The following is an 11031-nucleotide window of genomic DNA, read 5'->3' on the forward strand; positions in this document are numbered from 1 at the left end:
AGTGGGAGTGAAAGTAGATAGATAAAGAGGAGCCGTAATGAAGAAAATGAAAATTGTATTTGAGGAAAGGAAATTACGCAGTAACTCTGTCACAAAATTCAGGGGGGCACTTTTTTGCCCTAAAGTGTGGTCACTGATGTGTGGTTAAGATGTTAAGCTTCGCCCCTAAGAGTGGAACGCGACAGCGTCTTTCAACGCTGCCAAGGAGTCCATAGAACGCCATCGCCCATTCGGTTCTACCCCTCGCTCGTCGGTAAATTGGTTTTTGAGGAAAGGAAATGTATCTGTCTCTCATTTGTCGGTGGACACCTAAACTTCGCCGGAAAGGAATGGAGGAGGATGAGAGTGAGTGAAGACACCGTATTCACTAGACGCGCCTTTGTTCATTCCAAAGCATCGAGCTGGCATGGCGGAGTGGATAGCATGCTCGTCTCTCACGCCGAAAACCGGGGTTCGATTCCTGAGCTCGACCAATTTCTTAATCGGTTTTATTTATTTATATGGCCTGACTAGTAAAGCTAATTAGGCTAATTGGGTAATTAAGTAATTAACTAAGCTAAGTCCCACTTACTTGGAGCATCACTATACGATCCCTTCAATTGGTTGCATGGTTACTAGCCGAAGTACAATTGGCCCCGTTTGAAATTCGCGCACTGTGACGTCACGACCGTTTCCACCAATTGAAAAGCGTGACATTTTCTGTCCACAACTGCTGCTTACAACGATGAGACATTAAAGGCTTCCGCCTTAATATCGTCCGCATACATTAAACCGGGGAGTCGCTGCTCAACTAGATTTCCGCCTAATCTGTACGACAGATTATAACCTAGATTAAGTTCTTCTAGCCTTCTTTCCATATTTATCACGTAAAGCATGAACAGCAGCGGTGATAGAGGACAATCTTGCCTTGATCCTTTGTGCACCCCCACAGTTGTGGTACTTTTTTTCCCTTCCCATGTAATTTCAACTTCATTATCTCGGTAGATTTCCTGTAGAAGATCAATTACCTCATGACCGATACCTAAATCTTTCAACGTGCTCCACAGGAGTTCCCTGTTAACGTTATCGTATGCACTGCTTATGTCCAGAAAGGCTAAAAACAGAGGTCTGTTTTCCGCCTTAGCTATTTCTATGCATTGGGTAAGCACGAACAGGCTGTCATCTAAACGCCTACCCCTTCTGAACCCATTCTGAAGCTCTCTGAGTATCCGATTTCCTTCTACCCATGCCTGCATTTTTAATTTCGCCGCCTGCATTGCCAGCCTGTACATAATAGACGTTATCGTAATCAGACGGTAGGATTTGATGTTCATCTTTTCTCCTTTCCCTTTATAAATCAAATTAATTTTACTCTGTCTCCAGCTGTGCGGAATTTCCTGATTTGTTATGACTGTCTCCAATGCTTTTATCAGCGCTTCCTTGCTTCTTGGGCCAAGTTCCTTAATCAGCTTAATTGGAATTTCGTCTACCCCTGCGGATGTGGTTTTAGGAATATTCGCTTCCGCCTTTTCCCAGTTAAGACTAGTCAGTTCTAAGCTGTTCTCTATTGTGCTGTCCTGTGTTGCCGCCTCACTTGGGGAGATTACCCCATTGTCGTTGCTAAAAGACGCAGCTATAAATGACGCAATGTAGTTCATAGCATCGTCTCCCTCTAAACCTTTTCCCTCAGCCTCTATAATCTGTTCCTGCGTTATTTGATTTGTTTTTCCCAACCAGCTTATATGGTTCCAGAATTTTCTTTGCCCCCCTCTATTTGCCTCGCGAACTTCAGCCAGCCATTTATCGAGGACTGTTTCATTTTAGCCTGGTCTAGGACCTGAACTTGCTGTTTCTTTTGTCGATAAGATTCCCATTTTTCGCCTATTTCCTCTTCAGATAAATGCGCCTTCTTTGCTTCTCTGTGTTTCCTTGAAGACACCCGTCGTTGTTCGATGGCCTCCTTAATTTCCATATTCCACCAGCTTCGTGGCTTCCTCTTTCCTCTCCAGCGGTTTACTCCTTTCACTGGTTTCATTTTGTAGCGATGAGCAGTTCTAACTGATTATAATCCCACTTTTCCATGGGGTGTCTCTCGATTACTTCTTCTATTTCGGCTGATATTAGCGCTATTTGTTCATCGTTTAATTTTGCGTTGTCTTTTTGACAAAAGAGATACTTTTCGCTGCATTTCTCTTTTGACTAGGGCTCCCAACTGTAGACTAATACGTTTATGACCACTTCCTGGGCTGTACTTCCCCTCTTCGTCTATTTCCATTATTGCGAGCTTGCTATAGATGCCCTGCGACATTAGACAGTAGTCAACGGTTGTTTGCCTGTTACGAGATTCCCACGTGATTTGTCCCTCACATTTAGTTTCTCTGTTGTCAATAACTAGGTTGTGCCGCTCACACAAGCCTAGCATTAACTTCCCGTTACAATCTGTGTATCCATCCATATCCTCGATGTGGCCGTTCATGTCTCCAAGCAAAATAATATCGACACCGTCTCCAATCTGCTTTATATTGATACATGCATTCGAAGAGACAGAAGTAGTGCATGCACTAGAAGAGAAAGAAGTTAGTTGGCTCTCGCGCGCGCGCTCGAACCACTGAGGGACCGCCGCAGGTTTTTTGCGTCTCTGCGCTGGTGTTCTTTTTGGCGTTGCACGCTACAGTTTGGTGGAGCAGTGCTGGGTACGCTTCCTGACCTGCACACTCCGTACAGCGTCACTACAGACCTCACACCGGTTCACCAGCGACCCAGCCGCCGTCTCCGCGGAGAGTCGCCTGAATTTGGGCCCCTTCCCCGCCAACAAGGACGACGCAGCCTCGACCGCCGAGTCCAACTGGCATGGCCACTGACACCAGGACCCCGCCGCCGACCCAGCCTCTACCGTCGAGTCCAACTGCCATGGCCGCTGACACCAGGCCCCTGGCGCCGATCCTTTGCCACCCACCGCGAACACCGCCATCTTTTCACGGTGACGTGTTCGAAGACGCTGAGGACTGGCTGGAGACCTTCGAGCCGGTCGCACGCTATAACGGCTGGTGCGATGAGCGCAAGCTCAATAACGTCTACTTTGCCCTGGAAGAGTCTGCTCGGACATGGTTTGCAAACCACGAGGCTACCCTTCCCACCTGGGAGACGTTTTGCCGGAGTCTCCTGGCTACGTTCCCCAACGCTGACCGCCGGGAGAAGGCTGAAGCTGCGCTGCACTCCCGAAATCAGCGCACGAACGAAAGCGTGCGCATGTACACCGAAGACATGGCCCGTCTTTTCAAGCGCGCCGACCCCAACATGACTGAAGAGAAGAAGCTACGCCATCTCATGCGTGGGGTTAAGCAGGAGCTGTTCGCGGGCCTCGTGCGCAGCCCACCCCGCACGGTGGCGGAATTTCTAACCGAGGCGACCACGATGGAGACGACGCTGCAACAACGGGCCCGCCAGTACAACCGGGACATCAACTGCATGGTGCCCGAAGGCTTTTCGTCCTGTCTCGGCGGCAGTGCAGACACCTTGCGCGAACTAATTCGCTCAGTTGTCCGGGAGGAACTCCAACGGATCCATCTGCCCCAGGTTGCACCTGCGCCGCTGGCAGCACTGACTGAAGTCGTCAGGGACGAGGTGCGACAGGCTGCGCAGGCACCTCCTGTCCCCGAAGCGCCGTCCCGGTTCGATGACAGACCCACGTACGCATCCGTTGTACGTCGCACGACAGGCTACGGTCCCGTTACCCCAACGCCTGGCGTGAGCAACATCGGCACATATCACGCAAGCGTGCCTGGCTACGGTATGGCCCCGGCAACCCCCGTGAGTAACATCGCCGCATATTCCGCAACCGCATCTACTACAGCTGGGCCACGCCCTCGCAAATCGGATTTGTGGCGTACACCGGACCGCAGGCCTCTGTGCTACCACTGTGGGGAGCCCGGTCACCTCTACCGAGCATGTCCGTACCGCCAAGTGGGCCTTCGCGGTTTCCACCCCGACGCACCCTGCCCTCAGAACGGCGAACGTCCGCATGAGATTGCGCAGCATCTATGGGCACGCCAGAACCCTGCCTACTCTGGAAGGCGCGAGTCGCGTTCCCCTTCGCCTCTCTGTTATCGCTCATCCAGCCCTGGCCGCCAGAGTAGCTCTGCTGGCCGTCGCTCGCCGAGTCCGCGTCGGGAAAACTAACACCAGCGACCTCTGGAGGCAAGGCCGCTGACGTCGGGACGTGTCAAGACCCTCCATCGCGAAACCCTCGAGCCGACGATACCTGGACAGCGAGAGGCAGCGACAGTATCAGATACGCTGCATCCGATTTGCGTGTGACAGTTGATGGCACTGAGATTACCGCGCTGCTCGATACCGGTGCTTATTATTCTGTTATGAGCCGTGTCTTTGCTGGAGAACTTAAGAAAGTTCTGACACCGTGGACGGGGACCCCCATTCGCACCGCTGGTGGCCACCTAATTTCCCCTGTGGGCAAGTGTACGGCTAGAGTTGGGATTAGTGGTTTCACGTACGTTGGTGAATTTGTCGTACTCCCCGAGTGTTCCAGAGACTTGATTCTGGGGATCGACTTCCTGCAGTCGAACGGCGCTGTGATTGACTTTCAGGAGGCACGTGTCACGTTCTCGACCAAACAGGCTGTGGCGCGCTTTGACTCCCGCGATCCCTGCAGCAACGCCCTGCGCATTGTCGAGAACGACGTTACGGTGCCGCCGCGGTGCAGTGTACATGTTCTTTGCAAGTTGATTTTATTCTTTGCCAATTTGTTCCTTGATGTATCAGCATACCTACTCCTCCTCCCTTCTTCTCCGTTGTTGTTCTGTTGCGCCCTTCCCAGATATAGCCATCGATTAAAGGTGGACCTTCTAGATCTCTCAGATGTGTCTCGCATAGAGCGTACACACCTACTGCTTCGTCCTTTAACTGCTGTTCTATTTCTAGCCATTTCGCTCTCTTTCTACCCCCTTGCATGTTTATGTAACTGATCCTGGCGTTAAATTTCTTTTTCGTAGTTTTCTTTCTGGGCCTCCTAGTGGCCATTTTGTTGGGCTCAGCCGCCATTGTTACATTTACTACATCGCTTCTACCGACCCCTACGCCCTGAGCCACCGTGGAACCCCTAAAAAAGCTACCGCTCGGCCTCCCAGGCGCCAGCCTATCTCTTCTCCTACCCTTCCACTGAAATGGATGCCATCTCGTCCAAAGCCTCTGCCCGAACCTGCTCTGTGCACTTCCTTGTTTATGTCTAACCTCAAAGCCTTTCTCGAGGCTTAACTGCCTTATCTCTCGATTAAGATTCACAACGTCTTTAGCAACCTCTACATTCCTTCCTTGTACCTCCGGCACTGTATACACCACGATCTGCGCTTGCTGTGCTATCGCCCTTATACCGTCAACTCCCTCAGCTAATCTTTTCCCTACTTGTGCGGCGTTACCATTCAGGACATCATTTAGCCCCGCCGCTACCGCTACCAAGTTACGCCTTGCAGCCTTCTCGGAAAGTTCCAGAATAGCTCTTTTGCAGCGCCCCATGTTTGAGTCACCAGCGATAAGCACTAGGGTACTCTGCCCCTCCCTCCTAACTTCCGGATCTTGCTGCCTCTTATCAGCGACTGTGACCTCATTTCCTGGAATTAGCTCGTTCCCCTTCTCAGCATCGCTTCTCGACTTCCCAGCTGCCACATGTGCGTAGCTGTTCCTGCCTGAACATGTCTGACCTACTGGCTTCTCGCTGTCCATGCCATTGCAGGCCCCATCCACGTGGCTGGCGCTGGAATGCCCGCCATTGTGGCTTCCAATGGCGGTGTCAGCCGTTTTTGACTCCAACTGACAAAGCTGTTCTTGAAGCTTGCGCTTCTCTGCCCTCTCTATCTGTAACTCTGTTTCTAGAGCATCCATCCTTAGCACTAGTTCGCTGTTCGCCTGTTCAGCCCTGTCCAGGCGTTCACCTAATACGCAGAATTTGCACATAAAATCTGCGCCTTCGGCCTCCTCTACCGAATCGAACCGCGTTTCTTTTAAATTCACCGACGCCTCACACTCCGTACAACTAACCTTCAGTAGCTTAACCATAGTAGCAACATTCGATTATTGCTTCCACCAAATGCTAAGATAACTACAGGCTCAAGACCAACACACTTGAAAACACGTGCACAAATAAAGTAAAATTCTGCCTACCGCAAATGCCGATCGATCACTTAGAAAAAATAGGTATCTCTATAAAGAATAACGCACAAAAAAACACTGAAAAAAAACCTGCCGGCCGAATACAGGTCGTAGAACTTTTTGACGGGTTAGTTGGTACATTGTCTTGAAAGAATGTCGTACGCCAAAATAGGACGAAACAGGAAGGAAAAACACAGAACAGGAAAGAGGCGCAACTTCCAACTTTAATAACAGGAAAGGAAACCAGGCGCTCTTTTATAGCCGCTGAGCTGCATGAGGGTGCGTGAACTAAAAAACACAAATGCGGTGGTGGGCGAGTGATAACAACACTACAACACAGCACAACAAGTCATAGGGAGGTCGCTATTACAAAAGGCATGTTGATAACTCATGCGAGCGTGAATGATAGCACAGGTTGAACGATTATGAATAAGGATAAGAACTACCTCTAAGATATTAACAATCATGAAACCGATTGAAGGAAGCAGGCGGACTTTGCAAAGGGCATCTAAACAAAACCGTCCAAAAAAGCTAGTTCGTTTCTGGTGAGGAGAACAGAAGGCGTGCTAACGCAGTTGTCTTTTTTTTGATCAATATAAAAAGCCTCAATGACTTCTCTTTCGATTTTTTCTCTTGCCCTGGCTAGAAACCTGGTCTCTTGAAATTTCGGAAAACAATCTTTACAACTGCTACAATGTAAAGCTAGATTGCTTCCCGTCTTGCTTTTTAGTGTCACATTGTGCTGTCGAGCACGCTCATTGAAGCACTGTCCCGTTTGCGCCTCTTTCCTGTTCTGTGTTTTTCCTTCCTGTTTCGTCCTTTTTTGGCGTACGACATTCTTTCAAGAATATAGGTCACTGACCTAAATTCTATTCCTTAACCTGCACTTCCCCTAATAGCCTAAAGAAGCTAAACACACTTTTAAAACTATTAAAGGAAAGTACTCATCTATTTTACGCAGTCGCTCTCGCAGTCGGTCCGGTCCCGGTCTCCACGCCTGATCCGAAGAGCGCCTAAACCTACGTCCGCACAGCACGGCTGTTAAGTTGGTGAACTGGGACGCCATCCGCGCATCGCGGAAAGACCTCCCAAACACACCTATTACGGACATCGACGAATGGGTACAATCTCTTGCGAGCGATGTCCATCACAGCACCCAACACATCGCAACAACACAAGACACCCCCACCCTAGACTCTCGCCTCGCCCACCTCTTGGAGGCCTACCACAGCCTCCTCGAGCGCTGGAAACGCAACAAGCTCAGCAGAAAGCTTAAACAGCGGCTGGCCGCGCTGCAAACGCAGATACAACAACACGCGGAGGAGCTCTGCCGCTTTAACTGGGCGCAAGTTTGCGACGGACTGGCCGGCAAACTGTCCAACAAGCGAGCTTGGCAACTCCTCAGACATCTCAAAGATCCCACACAGTCCAAATCCTCTACACAACACCACGTCACACGCCTCTTACACGCACGCGACAGCAACTCGGACGCACTCCTAGACACCCTTCAACGGGCATACACCTCAGCAGGCACACCTGACCATATGCCCCCTTACACAGGCCAGCCTAACCCGGAACTGGACGCCGATATATCTGAGGCGGAAATCAGAGCGGCGCCGGGTCTTGACAAATTTCCAATTCTATGCTCCGCAACCTGGATGAAAAATCAGTCACCCAGATTACAGACTACTTCAACAAATGCTGGGCGGAGGGCACCCTCCCCCAGTCTTGGCGACACGCCAAGATCATCATCAGCAGCATCAGCCTGACTACGCCCACTGCAGGGCAAAGGCCTCTCCCATGTCTCCAAGACGAAGAAGAAGACGCTGCTTGAGCTGTTGTCTCCTCAGCTCCATAATTTGACTAGGTTTTGTCTATTTTCAGCTGAGGCCGGCGGTCCCGGCTGCTCCTGCGGCCACCGCTGCCGTTCCTGTGACCACCGCTGCCGGTTCCTGCGGCCGGTCGGCGGTTTTTCGACCGTTTCTGCAGCTTGGGATACTCCACCCATCGCCCTGCTGCCGTTGGCCGCGGCGCCTGCCCTCACCGGGAAAGCACGCCAAGATAATGAATTTTTAATACCAAAACCGAACAAGCCACTTACATTAGAATATCTACGCCCAATCTCGCTCACTTCGTGTCTCGGAAAACTTTTCGAGCACGTGGCGCTAGCGCTGTTGACACTTCACATGGCGGACAACGACCTTTACCCGCACAGCATGGTGGGCTTCCGCCCCCATCTCTCCGCTCAGGACGCCAAGCTGCCGCTCACTCAAGACATCTACGATCCGAATATTCCGGCCCACACAAAGGCAGTCCTGGCTTTGGATCTCTCCAAAGCCTTTGATCGCGCCGAACATCAGGCGATTATGACTGTGGAGTGCATATTGCAACCGCGCAAAAACGACGCAGGACAAGAAAGGAAAGCACAGGACAAAACGCGTCTTGTCCTGTGCTTTCCTTTCTTGTCCTGCGTCGTTTTTGCGCGGTTGCAATATGCACTCCATTGTCAACCACCAACTAGCCCGCCTTCACTTGTTACATGATTATGACTGCCCTTTGCACGGATGTGCACCTACATTAAGGCGTTTCTCACGGACCGCACGGCTGAGTTGCATTTTGACCCCCTTGGGTCCCCACCCTACACCTTTAGGAGCGTCGGCACCCCACAGGGGTCCGTCCTCTCTCCTTTCCTATTCAACGCCACTATCATCCCTCTCGCCCGGAAACTGTCTACCACACCTAATCTCAAACACACCCTCTATGCGGACGACATCACACTCTGGACCACCTACGGTAGTGATGGCGACATAGAGGCCACCTTACAAAACGCCACCACACTCACACAAGACCACGCCAAGAGCATCGGACTTTCGTGCTCCCTAGAGAAGTCGGAGCTCCTTATTCTCCGCCCAACCTCCCGCGAATACACCACTGCACCAACTGTCATCGAACTTAATGGCTCTCCCATCCCGGAGGTGGATACTCTCCGGGTTCTGGGACTCCACATCCAGAACAATGGCAAAAACACGTAACCCTCAAGAAGCTCAAGCACGTGACAGGCGCAATATCGTACGTCATCCGCAGAGTTTCGGGCCGCCACAGAGGCATGAAGGAGCAAGACCTATGTCGTCTCATTCATGCCTTCGTTCTCAGCCATTTCTTATACACAATTCCCTATCTTCGACTCATCAGACAGGACACGGTCCCCTTGGATGTCATGTTACGCACTGCGTTCAAGACGGCCCTACACACTCCAGTTAGCACTTCCACAGAACGCCTTCTACACCTGGGCCTTCACAACACAGTTGGGGAGCTTGTGGAAGCCCATCGCCAAGCGCAATACTTGCGACTCACCCAAACATCCACTGGTCGCCTTATCCTGGAGTCTCTAGACATTCGTATCCCAGCGAATGACCCTATCCTGCTCCCCATTCCTCGGCCCCTCCACCGAGAACTTCTCATCAAACCTCTCCCCCGCAACATGCTCCCCCAGCATCATGAGTCGCTCCGCCGAGCCCGAGCAGAGGCGCTCCACAAATACTACGGCTCCGAATCAGATGCCGTATGGGTGGACGCCGCGTGCACGGCTGAGGAGGCGGCGGTGGCCGTCGCCAACTCCTCCCTACAGCCTCTTGCTACTGTCCCCCTCCCCTCGGTCACCTCCTCGGAGCCAGCCGAGGAAGCAGCCATGAGTCTACGCGCTTGCACACACGGAAGCACGCTACATAATATCGGACTCCAAAACCGCGATACTAAACTTCGCGCGTGGGCGAGTTCACGTCCGTGCGTTTAGCATACTGAGCTAACCTGCCGCCCACCAGCCCGGCCATGTGGAGCTGATATGGGTTCCTGCGCACTCCGGGAATCCTGGTAACGAGTCCGCCAAAGCGTTAGCCCGAGGTTCTTCAAACCGGGCGCCGTCGGCCTCCGATCTGGGATTCACGCGGGATCGCATGCACTCCTTCAGCGATATGACGCAGGCATTTCGGGCCGCGCGCCTGCTCTACCCCCACCCCACACCTCCCTAGACAACTACCACCAGACGCTCTGGCGACGTCTCCAGACGCGCACCCTCCCATCCCCCTATCTGCAATCCCGATATCACTCCACTAGCCCTTCCTGTACCCTCTGCCAGCATCCCTCCGCTACCCTTTCCCACATCCTCTTCCTCTGCCCGGCGGACCCTCCGCTGGGCCTGGATCACCTTACCACTTCGGAGGCATGGGAGACCCTGCTGCGCTCCGGGGACCCGGCCAAGCAAGCCATCGCCACTGGCCGGGCTGCCAGCGTCATGAGCCTCCGGGACATGAACGTTTGAGTGCAGTGGGGCCGTGCGTGGGCCCAGGGGTCTGTGAGCCCCAAACTCCTCTGCTTCAAATAAAGTTTCTATGACGATGATGATGATTCGAAATATCTAACTCGTTTTATAATGCCCGATTAATTACTAAGTTAAAAGCGATTAAACGTCATGTGACTCGTTAATCATGACGTCAAAAAATTAGTGACGTATCCAATCAACAAATCGATATACTAATGACGTCATCAATCAATCAACAATTGGGTTGCTATATCGATTTACTATGGGGGCCGCCATCTTGAATTCCTCGGACTTCGAAAATTTCACGCCGAAGGTAGGTAGTAGCAGATCCCAAGAAATCGAGAAGCGTGATGAATAAGGACAACGCTCTTTTGGCTCTCTGATGTCGCTGACTGAAAACGAGACCCCTTTGTTGCGGCGGATATTCGTGTACCATGTGTTGGAAAAGTTTAGATACCGGTCAGCTGAATGGCGCGCTGCACTGTTATCTTCTGCAAGGAATGGTACGTCAAGAAAGGCTATCGATAAGTGCTGCCCAGCGAACGCACTCTCCCAGGGAAGTGTCAATAGAA

General features: G+C 51.8%; 1 pseudogene; it reads left to right on the forward strand.

Moving 5' to 3' along the window:
* Nucleotides 1-9173, forward strand: part of LOC149367501 (uncharacterized) — an 80755-nt pseudogene extending 71582 nt beyond the window's left edge.
* Nucleotides 9174-11031: the final 1858 nt, after the last annotated feature.

This window comes from Amblyomma mixtum, chromosome 1, assembly GCF_055824585.1.
Source record: "Amblyomma mixtum isolate Tamu chromosome 1, ASM5582458v1, whole genome shotgun sequence".
In the NCBI taxonomy this organism is placed as follows: Eukaryota; Metazoa; Arthropoda; class Arachnida; order Ixodida; family Ixodidae; genus Amblyomma; species Amblyomma mixtum.